The sequence below is a fragment of the Scyliorhinus torazame genome, chromosome 14, assembly GCF_047496885.1.
Source record: "Scyliorhinus torazame isolate Kashiwa2021f chromosome 14, sScyTor2.1, whole genome shotgun sequence".
Taxonomy (NCBI): Eukaryota; Metazoa; Chordata; class Chondrichthyes; order Carcharhiniformes; family Scyliorhinidae; genus Scyliorhinus; species Scyliorhinus torazame.
The window spans coordinates 18,103,315-18,119,803 of NC_092720.1; positions in this window are offsets into that span (position 1 = coordinate 18,103,315).

Genomic DNA, 16,489 nt, shown 5'->3' on the forward strand with positions numbered 1-16,489 from the left:
TTTAAAACTATCCCTCACCCATCATCCTCATGCTCTCACTCCTCAGTAGCATAATCTGTACATTGTATTTCATGTTGGCTTTAATTGCAGGAAGCTGAGCACCCTGATAAAAGGCATGATTCTATCAAGTGTCATTTTGAATCAGATTCTTTGTGTCTGAATTGGAAAATTGATGATTTAAAGTCCCGTTCTGGAAGAAGAGGACATATTTAAGATGGTGTTCTAGTACTGAGGAAGTGCTGCACTGTTGAAGGTGCTGTAATTTGGTTGAGATATTGGGCTGGATTTTTCCATGGGCTACAGGGAGTCCTGTATGGGAGTCCTGAGTCCATATTTACTGGCAGTGTAATCTTCCTAGAGGAAGCCTCCTAACTTCTGTGTTCATCATCCTATTGAAAGGCCGCAGGGGCTCTTGATGCTGCCTACAGTGGGCCAGCAGCTTTCAATCCTTGGCAATGCCACTAGCAGAGGTGAGTGTTGCTGAGGATGTCAGCAACTGTGAGAGCTCCTCAACATGGAAACACCCACAAAGGCATGGATTTAAAGTTAAAGCTATTAGTGGAAAAGCTGTTGAGCATTTGAAATCCCTCCAGCTACTTCATTTGGGCCTCAAGGGTAGACGTTCCAGCTCATGGCTCCCTTTTAAGGGCATGGAGCCTCTGACTCCTCAATGGAGATGACAGCCTTTTAACATGGTGAGAGGTCACTGCACCTGTGGAAAATGTTGGCACACCCTCCAGATTGAAACTTATATATATATATCATAGAATCATCGAATTTACAGTGCAGAAGGAGGCCATTTGGCCCATCGAGTCTGCACTGGCCCTTACAAAGAGCACCCTACTGAAGCCCACGTATCTACCCTATCCCCGTAACCCAATAACCCCCCACTGAATATTTTTTGGACACTAAGGGCAATTTAGCATGGTCAATCCACCTAACCCGCACATCTTTGGACTGTGGGAGGAAGCCGGAGCACCCGGAGGAAACACACGCAGACACAGGGAGAACGTGCAGACTCCGCACAGTGACCCAGCCGGGAATGGAACCTGGGATCCTGGATCTGTGAAGCAACTGTGCTAACCACTATGCTACCATGCTGCCCCTATTATATATTTTATATAATTTCCTATCAAACATTGTCTGTGAAATGAATGGGATTTTAGAAGCCTCACAGGTTTCTGGGGCTCAGCAACACTATAAAGAAGGAATCTGGAGGTTGGTCCCATTCCAGAGAGGGAGTTTCTGGTGGGCATTAGAAGATTGGAGACGTTTACAGGGGGAAGAAATCTGTCAGCAATGGGAAGCAGTGCCTTGGTTGTCGCTTGGGCTGGCACCGGAGTGACTCCTGCATTTTGGCCAAATTAGAAAGATAAATAACTCTCACAGTGAGGCAACTTTGGGAAGGTGACCTTGCCTGTCAGAATGGAGCTGGAAATAGATCTGGCATCAGAAAGGTTTGGAGGTGGGATGTGGTTTTGAGGGTTCTAGTAGTGATGGGTTTCAATGATCCTCCAATGGAGGAAGCAGTGATTCTCTGCTCAGTTCTTCCATGCTGGTAAAAGTCCTAACCCCAAACCCAATTAAATCTTTATTGCCAGTTCCTGGGTTCTCACTTTCATAATGTCACATCATTGGACTGCTCCCTCCACCCCCGCCCCCCCCCCCCCCCAACCCATGAATCCAACCAAACATTCCAAGAGCTTTAGTGTCCACCAGTACTTGGGAGGGTCCTGGATAAGCTTTGTCAGTGGGAAAAGGTGCCTTTGCTGTGGCAGTACCTGAGATGGGATCCTAGAGAGAAGCTCCTACATACCCCCTTAGTGAGGCAACTTTGACAGATGTGCAAGGTCCTGACTAGAATGAAAGGGCTGCCTCACGGTGTCTTGGAGAACAAAGTAATGAATCATCCCCCACCTCCCAAAATGTAATCCCCACCAACTCCAATTCTTACTTCTTCCCCTCTTTTCTTCAACTTATTTCCCTTTTCTCCTTTCATCAATCTCTCTTTTCACTCACCCTTTTCACTCCCTCTCCCATCCCATTACTTTGTGAGTTCCAATAGATAGAAGGGGTAATCCAAGCTTTGTGAGTTGAGGGGACATAATAGTGAGTGTGACTTATTGGTTCTTTCGCCATTGGTATCAGGATTGGGGAGACAGTGACAGCAGAGGAAGGGGAAGAACTCTCACTTTCAGCATTGTCAGATAATGTTGATGGATAGAACAGGAGTCACAAGGGACACAGGACAGTTTGGTAGATGGACTATGCTGGGGACATCTGTCAGTTGTAGGTTGAAACGGAAGTTTGGACTTCCGGTTGCGGCTATGCAGAGCTAAGTCGCATGTTCGGCAGCTCCTGCTTGGAACGGACTTTTGGGCTCTTTACAGGGCCCCCAACGGAATTTTTTCAACATTTCCCGGTGTGGGAAGAAGACTGCAACATTCCCCCGACAGTGTCCCCCAGGAATGTTATGTCGCTTGGTTACCAAACCCGGCAGAAACAGTAAAAGATTTGGCTGGAGCTGCAGGAAACAAAAGCCTCTTCCAGCATGCAGGCGGGGGAAGGGCAAGCTTAAAGGCTTCAAGCTGACTTGAGGGCCTTTATTAAAGGTGAATTCTAGCAGCAGAGGAAACAACTGTGAAAAGATCTCACCAAGGCCATTGAAGAAGCGGGGATGAGGCTTCCGGTGGGGGCCATGGAGGAGTAGGTCGCGCATTCGGCAGCTCCCGTCTGGAACGGACTCTCAGACCTTTTTCAGGAGTTTCCACAGACTTTTTGGGGCAGATTGGTGAAGCGAACACTGCCAAAAGGATTCCCTCTCGAGACTTCCGAATGCAGCTATGCGGAGCTAAGTCGCACATTCGGCGGCTCCCGCAAAAACTGAATTTTGGGCACTTTTCAGGGCTCCCAACAGCACTTTTTTGACGTTTCCCGGTGTGGGAAGGAGTTAATAACAGCTCCCCGTCAATATATGGCTTTAACTAGGAGCGGGGCGACAAAAAAGGTGGTGGTGGACCCTAAGAACGGAGGGAAGAAGGACAAAATGGCGGCGGGCGGAGACCAGGCAGCGTGGAGGCAGTGGGCGGAGGAGCAACAGGAGCGCTGCCTCAGAGAGATTAAAACGGACCTGCTCGAGCCGATGAAGGCTTCTATTGATAAGCTGCTGGAGATACAGATGGCCCAGGGGGTGGCGATCCGAGAGGCTCGACAAAAGATCTCTGACAATCACGAGGCGCTCCACAAGAAATGGCAGGAGCGGTTCGAGGAGATGGAGAATCGGTCGAGGCGGAAGAATCTGCGGATTCTGGGCCTCCTGGTGGGGCTGGAGGGGCCGGATGTGGGGGCCTATGTGGTCACCATGTTGAACTCGCTGATGGGAGCAGGGTCCTTCTAGGGGTCCCTGGAGCTGGAAGGGGCCCATAGAGTGTTGGCGAGGAGGCCCAAGGCTAACGGGCCTCCACGGGTGGTGCTGGTGCGGTTCCATCGGTTCGTCGATCGGGAGTGTGTGCTCAGGTGGGCCAAGAAGGAGAGGAGCAGCAGGTGGGAGAACGCAGAGGTTTGAATATACCAGGACTGGAGTACGGAGGTGGTGAAGAGGAGGGCTGGGTACAATCGAGTGAAGGCGGTGCTGCACAGGAAGGGATGAAGTTTGGCATGTTGCAGCCGGCGCGACTGTGGGTTACCTACAAGGACCGGCACCATTATTTTATTCAGGCATCTTTGTTCAGGCCGAGATGCAGGACACAGACTGAGGGTCGGGATGGGCGATTGGGAACTGCGGTGGATATGTTATGCCTATTTTTTGTTCGGGGTGGGGGGGGCCTTTGCATTGTTTTGGGTTTCTTTTTCTCTGTGTTTTTTTTTCTCTGTGCTTTTCTCTTTCGGGTTGGGGAGGGCGGATGGGGCGGGTTGGGCACTGTTTTGGTTGGTGGCGGGGCCTGGTAGGTGGAGAGCGCGGGCTTTTTTCCCGCGCCGAAGACTGGGGGGGCGGGCGAGGCCGGGGCGGGGAAGCGAGGATTGTTTCCCGCGCTTAGAACGGAGGGGGGAGGGGGAGAACCTGTGGATGGGGAGCAGGAGAGGAGGGTGTGCCACACAATGGGAGGAGTCGAAGGGGAGGCGGGAGTGGCCGGGGTCAGCAGGAGTCAGCTGACTTGCGGAAGTGCAATGGGGGGAGCAAACCAGCTAGGATGGGCGGAATCGGGTTGCTGCTGCTAAGGTCAAGAAGGAGCTGGAGCGAGTGGGGGGGGGGGGTCGAGACGGGGGTATGCCGCTGTGGGGAACGGGCCGGGTGTGGGGTGCGGGCGCGTGGCTGGCCGAGGAGAGGACATGGCTAGTCGGCGGGGGAGGGGCGCGGGTAGCCCCCTGATCCGGCTGATAACCTGGAATGTAAGGGGACTGAATGGGCCGGTTAAGCGGGCCCGCGTGTTCGCGCTTGGAGGTGGGGCTGAAGGGGCTCAAGGCGGATGTGGTTATGCTCCAGGAGACACACCTGCAGGTGGCAGACCAGGTAAGACTGAGGTAGGTCAGGTGTTTCACTCGGGGTGGGTAGGTCAGGTGTTTCACTCGGGGCTAGATGCCAAAAATCGAGGGGTGGCGATCTTGGTGGGAAAGAAGGTGTTATTCGAGGCGTCGAGCATTGTGGCTGATAATGGCGGTAGGTACATAATGGTAAGTGGTAAGTTGCAGGGAGAGAGGGTGGTACTGGTCAATGTGTATGCTCTGAACTGGGACGATGCGGGTTTTATGCGGTGGATGTTGGGTCGGATCCCAGACTTGGAAGTGGGGGGCCTGATAATGGGGGGAGACTTTAACACGGTGTTGGATCTGGCACTGGATCGCTCCAGGTCTATGACGGGTAGGAAGCCGGCGGCGGCTAGAGTGCTGAGGGGATTTATGGACCAAATGGGAGGGGTGGACCCTTGGAGATTTGGAAGGCCGGGGGCTAGGGAATTTTCATTCTTCTCACATGTCCATAAGGCTTATTCTCGAATCAACTTTTTCATTTTGAGTAGGGTGCTGATATCGAGAGTAGAGGATACCGAGTATTCGGCAATAGCCATTTCGGACCATTGGGTGGACTTGGAGATGGGTGAGGACAGGGACCAGCGCCCGCTGTGGCGCTTGAAGGTGGGGCTGTTGGCGGACGAGGAGGTGAGCGAGCGGGTCCGAGGAAGTATAGAGAGGTACTTGGAGACCAACGACAACGGGGAGGTCCGAGTGGGGATGGTATGGGAGGCACTGAAGGCGGTGGTGAGGGGAGAGCTGATCTCCGTTAGGGCCCACAAGGAGCGGAGCGAGCGGGGGGGGAAGGGAGAGGCTGGTGGGGTAGATGGTAGAGCCTGAGGAAGGATTGTTGAGGAAGAGGCGCAGCCTCCAGGCCGAATTGGATCTGGTGACCACCAGGAAGGCGGAGGTGCAGTGGAGGAAGGCCCAGGGGGCGGTCTACGAGTATGGGGAAAAGGCAAGCCGGATGCTGGCGCATCAGCTTCGGAAGCGGGACGCAGCTAGGGAGATCGGGGGAGTTAAGGACAGGGGAGGGAGCGTGGTGCGGAGTGGGGTTGGCATCAATGGGGTCTTCAGGGACTTCTACGAGGAATTGTACCGATCCGAGCCCCCACGGGAGGATGGAGGGATGGGCCGTTTCCTGGACCAATTGAGGTTTCCAAAGGTGGAAGAGGGACTGGTGGCGGGACTGGGGGCCCTGATTGGGCTGGAGGGGCTGATTAAAGGAATAGGAAGCATGCAGGCGGGGAAGGCACCGGGGCCGGATGGTTTCCCGGTCGAGTTCTATAAAAAATATATGGACCTGTTGGGCCCGCTGTTAGTTAGGACCTTTAATGAGGCAAGGGAGGGGGGGCTTTACCCCCGATGATGTCCCGGGCACTGATCTCCTTGATCCTGAAGCGGGACAAGGATCCCCTGCAATGTGGGTCTTACAGACCGATTTCCTTGCTAAATGTAGATGCCAAGGTGCTGGCGAAGATCTTAGCCACGAGGATTGAGGATTGTGTGCCGCAGATCATCCATGAAGACCAGACGGGGTTTGTGAAGGGGAGACAGTTGAACGCGAATGTGCAGAGGCTTTTGAACGTTATCATGATGACGGCGAGGGAGGGGGTGGCGGAGATAGTGGTGGCGATGGACGCTGAGAAAACCTTCGATAGGGTAGAGTGGGGGTACCTGTGGGAGGTGCTGAAGAGGTTCGGGTTTGGGGAGGGGTTTGTCAGGTGGGTTAGGCTGTTGTATGAGGTCCCGATGGCGAGTGTGGCCACAAATTGGAGGAGGTCCGAGTACTTTCGGTTGCACCGAGGGACGAGACAGGGGTGTCCCCTGTCCCCCCTGCTCTTCGAACTGGCGATTGAACCCCTGGCTATGGCACTGAGAGTCGAGGAACTGGAGGGGGTTGATGCGGGGGGGGGGGAGGAGCACAGGGTGTCGCTTTATGCGGACGACCTGCTGCTGTATGTGGCGGACCCGGTGGGAGGAATGCCAGAGGTAATGAGGATCCTTAGGGAATTCGGGGACTTTTCGGGGTATAAGCTCAATATAGGGAAGAGCGAGCTGTTCGTAGTTCAGCTAGGGGACCAGGAGAGGGGGATTGGCGAGCACCTACTAAAAAGGGTGGAGAGGAGCTGTCCTTGGTGGGTCGGGTGCAGTCGATCAAAATGGCGGTGCTCCCAAGGTTTTTGTTCCTGTTCCAGTGCCTCCCTGTGTTTATCCCGGAGGCTTTTTTCAGGCGGGTTAACAGGAGTATAATGGGGTTTGTGTGGGCGCGAGGGACTCCGAGGGTGAGAAGGGTGTTCCTGGAGCGGAGTAGAGATAGGGGGGGCTGGCGCTGCCCAACCTCTGTGGGTACTACTGGGCCGCCAATGCGACAATGGTGCGCAAGTGGGTGATGGAGGGGGCTGCACGGAAGAGGCTGGAGATGGCGTCCTGTGTGGGTACGAGTCTGGGGGCGCTGGCAACGGCGCCGCTGCCGCTCTCTCCAAGGATGTATACCACGAGCCCGGTGCTGGTGGCGGCCCTCAAAATCTGGGGGCAGTGGAGGCGGCATAGGGGGGAAGTTGGGGCCTCGGCGTGGACCCCATTACGGGGGAACCACCGGTTCGCCCCAGGAAGAACAGGTGGAGGGTTTTCGGGGTAGCACAGGGCAGGGATACGAAAGTTGGGGGACCTGTTTGTGGACGGGAAGTTCGCGAGCTTGGGTGAGCTGGAGGAGAAATACGGGCTCCCCCCCCGGGGAACACCTTCAGGTACTTACAGGTAAGGGCGTTTGCCAGACGGCAGGTGGTGGAATTCCCGCGGCTACTGCCACACACAGTACAGGACAGGGTACTCTCGGGGGGGTGGGTGGATGGGAGTGGGGAAGATCTCGGAAACTTACCAGGTGATGCAGGAGGAGGAGGAGGCCTCGGTGGTGGAGTTGAAAGGTAACTGGGAGGAGGAGTTGGGAGAGGAGATCGAAGAGGGGACGTGGGCAGATGCCTTAGGGAGGGTGAACTCTTCCTCTTCGTGCGCGAGGCTCAGCCTCATGCAGTTTAAGGTGCTGCACAGGGCACACATGACCGGGACAAGGATGAGCCGGTTCTTTGGGGGTGAGGACAGGTGTGTTAGGTGCTCAGGGAGCCCAGCAAATTACACCCATGTGTTCTGGGCATGCCCAGCGCTAGAGCAATTTTGGAAGGGCGTAGCGAGGACGGTGTCGAGGGTGGTAGGATCCAGGGTCAGTGGAAAGATGCGAGGCCCCCAAGCGTGGAATCCTGGATCAGCGATATGGCAGGGTTCATTAAATTGGAGAGGGTGAAATTCGCCTTGAGAGGGTCGGTACAAGGGTTCTTTAGGCGGTGGCAACCGTTCTTAGACTTTCTGGCAGAACGATAGACATTGGTCAATGGCAGCAGCAGCTCGGGGCGGGGGCGGGGGGGGGGGGGGTTTACTTTATTTTTGTTTATGTTATTTACACTGGAGGGTCTGCAGGGGTGTATACACCTGTTGTGTTACGTCGGGGTGTTAATGTTAATTTATTATTCATGTACAGGGGGGGAGGGGTTTGGGGGGTTGCTTTTTTTAGATTGTGTTTTGTACTGAACCCTGTTGGGTTCTTTTTTCTTTCTCATTTTGTTATTGATATTTTATGGAAACCTTTAATAAAAATTATTTTTTTGAAAAAGAAAGGGAAGATTGGATAGATACCGGCCTTCATATTAACCAACACCAGCCTAGCTTGGCTCCTTCTCATCCCTCTCCATTTTTTCAGTACTTAATTTGTAAAGTGATTCTGTACTGATATTGTTGTGTCTGCAGGACTGATGCTAGGAGGCATGGAGGCTGACAAAATAAAGAAGCTTTATTAATGAGGTGTACCCAGGACAGGTTGCTTCTTTACTCTGTATAGCAATCGGTGATGTCATGCATCTATCATTATACAGTGCTCAGTGCAGCTTCAGTGCTGCTTCTCAGAAATCAATATAAATACACAAAGTTTTCTCGCCCAAGTGTAACATGAACAATAATCAAACAATAATAATCAATAAGTCAAATAGTTTGGGGGTCGGAGTTCTCTGAATGGTTGCCGGTGAAACTCAGGCATCTGCTTCTTGGCACTAGTGGTAATCTCTGGCGTTTCTCACTTTGTACGAATGTCATTGGTGGTTGTTCTGACCAGTGTTTTGTCTGACTTTGAGATGTTGTTTTCCTCAACCTGTTTTGTCAGGATCTGGGTCTCAGTGAGGTTCAGGTCAGAGCATTGCAGAGTTTAATTTGGAGTCACTGCAGGTTCTATCTTCGACTGATTCCTTCTCCCCACCAACAGTCGATCCACATGCTCCTCCAGATGACACCATCCTGGGAATGGGCGGTAAATGAGATGTCCTGTCTGAGTGGTGATCGTAGGAGGAATCCATTTGTCCCCTGTAGAGTAGCTCCTTGCCAAAACATCTTGCCCTTGGTGGAAGACATGATATTTTGCTTTGTTTCTTGCCGTTCAATCTGACCTTGTTTCTTTTGAATGATTCCTTTCGCCTTTGGAGGTTTCAATAAGTTGAATGGTGAATGTAATTGTTGCTTCATCATCAGCAATGCTGGATACATTTTCATTGTTGAATGAGCTGTATTTTAAAAAATTCATTTACAGGATGTGGGCGTCGCTGGTTAGGCCAGCATTTATTGCCCATCCCTAGTTGCCCTTCAGAAGGTGGTGGTGAGTTGTCTTCTTGAACCGCGATAAAAAGTCTTTCAACACCACGTTCAAGTCCAACAGGTTTGTTTCAAATCACTAGATTTCAGAGCACTGCTCCTTCCTCAGGTGAATGAAGAGGCAGGTTCCAGAAACGTATATATAGACAGAGTCAAAGAAGCAAGACGATGCTTTGAATGTGAGCATTTGCAGGTAATTAAGTTTTACAGATCCAGAGAGAGGAGTAATCCCAGGTTAAAGAGGTGTGAGTTGTCTCAAGCCAGGACAGTTGGTAGGATTTCGTAAACCCAGGCCAGATGGTGGGGGGTCAATGTAATGTGACATGAAGATGGTACACATGGCTGCCACTGTTCGTCGGTGGTGGAGGGTTTGAATGTTTGTGGAAGGGGAAGCAAACAAGCGGGCTGCTTTTTCCTGGATGGTGTTGAGTATGCTGAGTAGTCCATTAGACTCCTACCTTGTGCCTTGTAGATGGTGAATAGGCTTTGGGGGGTTCAGGAGGTGAGTTACTTGCCGTAAGATTCCTAACCTTTGACCTGCCGTGGAAGCCACAGTATTAATATGGCTCCAGTTCAGTTTCTCATCAATGTTAACCCCCCAGATATTGATTGTGGAGTTTCAGCCATGGTAATACCATTGAATGTCAAGGGACGGTGGTTAGGTCCTCTCTTGTAGGAGATGGTGATTACCTGGCACTTGTGAGGCATGAATGCTACTTGGCACTTGTCAGCCCAAGCCTGGATATTGCCCAGGTCTTGCTGCATTTGGATATGGACTGCTTCATTATCTGAGGAGTCCCAAATGGTGCTGAACATTGTGCAGTTATCCACAAACATCCTTCTGACCTTATGATGGAAGGAAGGTCATTGATGAAGTAGCTAGAGATGGTTGGGCCTAAGACATGATGCTGAGGAACTCCTGCAGTGGTATCCTGGAGCTGACCATGGGTCGGCACAGTAGTGCAGTGGTTAGCACTGTTGCTTCACAAGCCAAGGTCCTAGGTTCGATTCACGCTTGGGTCACTGTCTGTGCGGAGGCTGCACGTTCTCCCCCGGAGAAGGTTCTTGATGAAGGTTCTAGATAGGTTCTTGATTAATAAGGGGATCAGGGGTTATGGGGAGAAGGCAGGAGAATGGGGATGAGAAAATATCAGCCATGATTGAATGGCGGAGCAGACTCGATGGGCCGAGTGGCCTAATTCTGCTCCTATGACTTATGGTATCTACGTGGGTTTCCTCCGGCTGCTCTGATTTCCTACCACAAATCATGAAAGACGTGCTTGTTAGGTGAATTGGACATTCTAAATTCTCCCTCAGTGTACCCGAACAGGCGACTAGGGGATTGTCACAGTAACTTCATTGCTGTGTTAATGTAAGCCCACTTGTGACAATAATAATAATTATTAGATGATTGACCTCCAAACACCACAACCATCCAACCAGCGGAGAGTTTTCCCCCTGATTCCCATTGACTCCAGTTTAGCTAGGGCTCTTTGATGCCTTACTCAGTCAACCGCTGCATTGATCTCAAGGGCAGTCACTCTCTCCTTACCTCTGGCATTCAGCTCTTTTGTCCATGTTTTAACCAAGGCTGTAATAAAGTCAGGAGCTGAGTGACCCTGACAGAGCACAAACTGAGCATCCGTGAGCAGGTTATTGCTGAGTGTGTGCCGCTTCATAGCACTGTTGATGACTCCATCACTTTACTGATGATGGACAGTACACTGATAGGGCGGTAATTGGCTGGGTTAAAAAGTAACCTGATATCGTCAGGGCCCAGAGCCTTTGCAGTATCCTATACATGAGGAGGAATTGATTTAGACGTTTGGTCAACTTGTTCCCTGGTTGCCCTTAATGTGTGCTTCATTGTTTGCGCAAAATGTTCTGTAGTCAGTTCATAGCAGGATGGTACTGTGCAAACCTAATATGTTGTATACCGTTCTTTTTCAAGAATAATTAAAATTCTTGAGAGACAAACTGTGGTCTGTTATCACTCAATAATTGCTCAGGAAATCCAAATCTACTAAAGACTTCTACTAACCTTTCAATTGTCTTTTCTGATGAAGTTGACTTCATTATGGCGACTTCTGGCCACTTTGAATGAGCATCTGTGACTAGGAACATGTGGCCTTCAAAAGGTTGTGCGTAGTCAATGTGCACCCGTTGCCAAGCCTCTTGGGCCAATCCCGAGAATGCAGTTGCGCTATCTGTGGCAGGCTTTTCAACTTCATGCATGAAGAACACATTCCAGCCTTCTCCTCTATTTCTGCGTCCTATGCAGGGCACCAGAAATTGCGCCTTGATTTCTTTTTCATTCTCACAATTCCACAATGGCCCTCATGTAATTTGTCCAACACTTGTCTTCTCAATGGTGGCAAAATGATTATTCTGAGCCCCCAAAGAAGACATCCTGACTGTACAGATTACGCCAGTCTCCCAGTGGAATATGGTTTCAGGTCAGGTTTTGGTTCTGAAGTCTTGCCTCTCAGCAGCATCTCTATCATTTTGGAAAGTATTGGATCACTCCGAGTATCCATCTTTACTTATCCTAAAGTGACAGGTGCACTGTCTACATTATGTTCAAAGTGAAGATACTTCCACTCAAACTACTTGCTGATGAACTATTCGGTAGTGGTAAACAAGAAAGCCCATCTGCCTTACAATGAAAACTTGATTGTGAATATTTGATGGTTTAAGTGTGTGCAGACAAAATCAGTGTCCCTCTCTTTTTTTTGCTTGCTGCCAATGGCAGTATTCCTGTACGTAGTCCAAGAATTGTCATCAATGGATTATGGTCCATCAATCGTGTGAACTTCCTTCCATATAAGAATTGGCGGAATCTTACATATGAACATAAGAACTAGGAGCAGGAGTAGGCCATCTGGCCCCTCGAGCCTGCTCCGCCATTCAATGAGATCATGGCTGATCTTTTGTGGACTCAGCTCCACTTTCCGGCCCGAACACCATAACTCTTAAACCCTTTATTCTTCAAAAAACTATCTATCTTTATCTTGAAAACATTTAATGAAGGAGCCTCTACTGCTTCACTGGGCAAGGAATTCCATAGATTCACAACCCTTTGGGTGAAGAAGTTCCTCCTTAACTCAGTCCTAAATCTACTTCCCCTTATTTTGAGGCTATGCCCCCTAGTTCTGCTTTCACCCGCCAGTGGAAACAACCTGCCCACATCTATCCTATCTATTCCCTTCATAATTTAATATGTTTCTATACGATCCCCCCCCCCCCCAAATAAGAAGAAGCAAGATCTTATAACTCTAAAGATAATTCCCAAGGCTTCTCTTTCAATTTGAGCATAGTTACGTTCAGCTTCATTCAACATTCTGGACACTAAAGCAATGGGTTTCTCTTCACCTGAAAGCATGATTCCACCACTCCAACACCATAGGTGATGCATCACACACTAACTGTAGAGGTAGGTTTGGATTGAAATGTGTCAGGTGTTCAGATTTGTGCAACATCTCCTTGGCTTGCACAAATGTATTGTTGCACTGATCCGATCACTTCCACTTCTTGGTTTGGCACAGCAGATTATGCAACAGTTTTAAAATGGTCGCCAAATTTGGAACAAATTTCCGCTGTAGTTCAATAATTCTAAGAAGGATCGCAACAGGTATACATTCTAAGGTGAGGGCACCTCTGTAATAGCCTTGACCTTTGAAGGAGGTTTGTGAAGGCCCATGGTGTATATCACATGTCCCAAATATTTGACTGAAGACTGGAGGAATTTGCACTTGTCCTTGTGGATTCTCAATCCGTAGTCCTCCAATATTTGAAGAGTGGCATTCAAATTCCAAAAATGTCCTTTTTTGTCTTCACCGGTAACCAGAATGTCATCCAGGTAACACTGGACTCCACTTAGTGCCCTCAGGATTTGGTCCATTGCTCTTTGGGACAATGCCAGCCAGATGTGGTACCAAGAGTTAATCTTCGGTACCATAACTAGCCTTTATGTGTCACAATCATCAGACGTTCTTGATGCCTGGCTTAGGTTGATTTTGCTCAAATGTTGGCCTACAGCCAATCTGCAAACAGTCATCGATATGGGATAGAAGGCATTGTTCCTCACACAATGCTGGAATTAGAGCAACTTTGCAGTCTCTGAAAATCTGTACAGATCAGTCCTTCTTAATAACAAGTATGATTGGTGCAGCCCATTCACTAATGTTGACAGGTTCCAAGACTCCCATCTTCTCCAGTCATTCCAAGTCAGCCTCTATTTTTTGGCCTGATAGCATAGTGTACCAACCTTACCTTCAAGAATTTTGGTTGGCTCCCTTCTTTAATCTTCAGTTTAACTGTGATGTCTTTCATACTTTCCAGCTCACCATCACACACACTGTTGTGTTTCTTGAGAATATTTGTAAACCTGATTCTGCATTAGTCATCAGGTTGACCTGGCCCAATTGAATATTTTCTAACCATGTTCAACCAATCACTGCCAGATAATTGCCCTTTCCTATATGTAAAGTCAAATCTGCCATCTGCCCATTCAGTTGTACAGCTACGTCAATGCGGCCCTTCAACGGCACCACTTCACCAGTATATGTCTTCAACACTATTTTTGAAGGCTTAATGGGAGTGTATTTGAGTTTTTCCTTCTAGACAGTCTCTGGCACCAGCAAGACTACTGTCCCAGTGTTGACTTCCATCCTTACCGGCTGTCCTTCCAGCAGTGGAGTGACCTGTAGTACCAGTTTGTGGTTCGCACATTCAGTGACAATACATCCTCAGACTGCGAAATGTCTTGTTTCTCTCGACGCTTTTGCACAATATGAACACGTTGTCTTTTGTTCTGTTTCCATGCCGCTTTGTTCTGCTCTTGCTTCTTCTTATTTTTTCTCATAGCTGGCTTTTTCTTCGAGCATGCACAATCGGAGTGGCCTCTTTCTCCAGAGCTTCCACATCAGCATGTCACAGATGAATGCCCCATCTTTGTACATCTGTGGCATGTATGAGTTGAGTTTGAGTTTTGAAAATCTTAGGCATTGACTCAACCAACATTTTCTGTACGGGAGTACTTGAACTCTGTTGCTGAACTTCTTCCGCTGCCACCTCCACCATCACAGCAATTTCCTTTGTCTTTTTCAGAGTAAGGTTACTCTCGGTTAGCAACCATTTCTGTATTGCCTAATTTTTCAAATCAAACCATGTTTGTCTTCACCAGATGTACTTAACTTAATGTACTGCATTCCATTTGCCACTTTTCTGCCCACTCGGCAATCGATATTGAACTGCAGTTTACAGCTTTTCTTCCTCTGCTACTTCTTAATTAATTTTCATCTGCCACTTCTTAATTATGCCCCCGACATTTAAGTTTAAATCATTAATATATACTCCGAAAAGGATGGGATCATCTACTGAACCCTACAGCCCCCACTGACACCATTTCAGCTACAAAAACGACCAGCTACCTCTGGTTCCTACTATTGAGTCAATTTTATAATAATAATAATAATTAATAATAATCTTTATTGTCACAAGTAGGCTTACATTAACACTGCAATGAGGTTACTGTGAAAAGCCCCTAGTCGCCACATTCCGGCGCCTGTTCGGGTACACAGAGGGAATTTAGAATTCTCAGCTCGTACGGGAATTGAACCTGTGCTGCTGGCCTTGTTCTGCATCACAAATCAGCTGTCTAGCCCACTGAGCTAAACCAGCCCCAAGTTTGGATCAAACGTGCCACTTTCCCTTGGATCCCATGGGATTTTACTTTTCTGAAGATTCTGCCCAGTGGGACCTTGTCAAAAGTCTTACAAAATTCCATGTGGATTACATCAAATGCACTACCCTCATCAAACATCCTTCTCAAACCTCTTCCTTTAACAAATCCTTGCTAATTGTTCCTCATTAATCCATACCTCTTTCAATGATAAATACTGTCCCTCAGATTTTTTTTTCCAATTGCCACCATTGACTGGTTTGTAATTACTGAGTCTCTCCTTTCCTCCCTTGTTAAACATCTGTACAACATTAACAAACCTGCAGCCCCCTGACACTTTGGATTAACATCATTGCTTTTGTTTAATGGTTATTTTACCGCCAGGAACAAGAGACCTTTTCACTCTTTGCATCTTCCTCTTCTGCTTATGACTTTCATGCTACACATTGTCTACAAACAGGCAGATAGTCTGAATTAGCCAAACACTCATGTGGAGAATATTGGAAAAAGATAATCAGAGCCTCTGTTATATCCTCCCTTGCTTACTTCAGCAATCGAGTGTACATTTCATCCTGGACTGGGAATATATATACTTTCAAACATGTTAAATCTCATTAAATGTGAGGGTGGCATGTGGCGCAGTGGTTAGCACTGGGACTACGGCGCTGAGGACTGGGTTCGAATCCCGGCCCTGGATCACTGTCCGTGTGGAGTTTGCACATTCTCCCCATGTCTGCGTGGGTTTCACCCCCACAACCCAAAGATGTGCTGGTTAGGTGGATTGGCTATGCTAAATTGCCCCTTAATTGGAAAAAAAAGAATTGGGAACTCTAAATTTTTTTTTATTTTTAAAATCCCATTAAATGTTAATGGGCGCGATTAAATGGCAGCGCTGTGCCCGAAAAGCAGCTTGCTGCGGTGCAACATAGCCATTAGAAGCCGGGAGACTCAGTTCCCGGCATCTACCCAGCTTGCTATGCCTCACAAGATCTAACACGATCTCGCGAGACGTTGCGATGTAAATCCTGCCCATTGTGGGCGGGATCACTTTTTTGGCAAATCTGCATATTAGAGCGAGACAGAAAGTCTCACTTTAATATGCAGTTTGCCGAGGCACCCAAGGCAGTGGGAGCTATCCCCTTCACCTCGGAGACCTCGAGCGAGTGTCGTTCAGTACTGCTCTCCATAAATGGGAACCAGATGGAACTGCACATGTGGGGGTCTCCCAGGGAATCGGAGGCCCCCATGTGCAAGACTTCGGGTTAGGGTGCACCCCGGCACTGCTGGTGCCATCTGGGCACACTGGCTACTTGGATGCCAGCCTGGCATTGTCAAGGTTACCAGCTGGCACTGCCAGCTGGCAGGAGCACTTCCAGGGTACCAGGTTGGCCCTGCAAAGCTGTCATTTTTCACGCGGCGGCGATCAAGCTAGGGATGTCCTGCGCAGGTGTTGGGAAAGTGTGTGGGGGGGATCCCCCTCGTGGTGAGTTGGGACTTGGGGGGGGTCAGTGGTTGCACCGGGGGCTCCAGAGATTGGGATTTTTAAATGGCGTCCTGATCTCTCACTACACTGAGGAGTTCCGCTCAGAAAACGGGGCTATGTGCGGC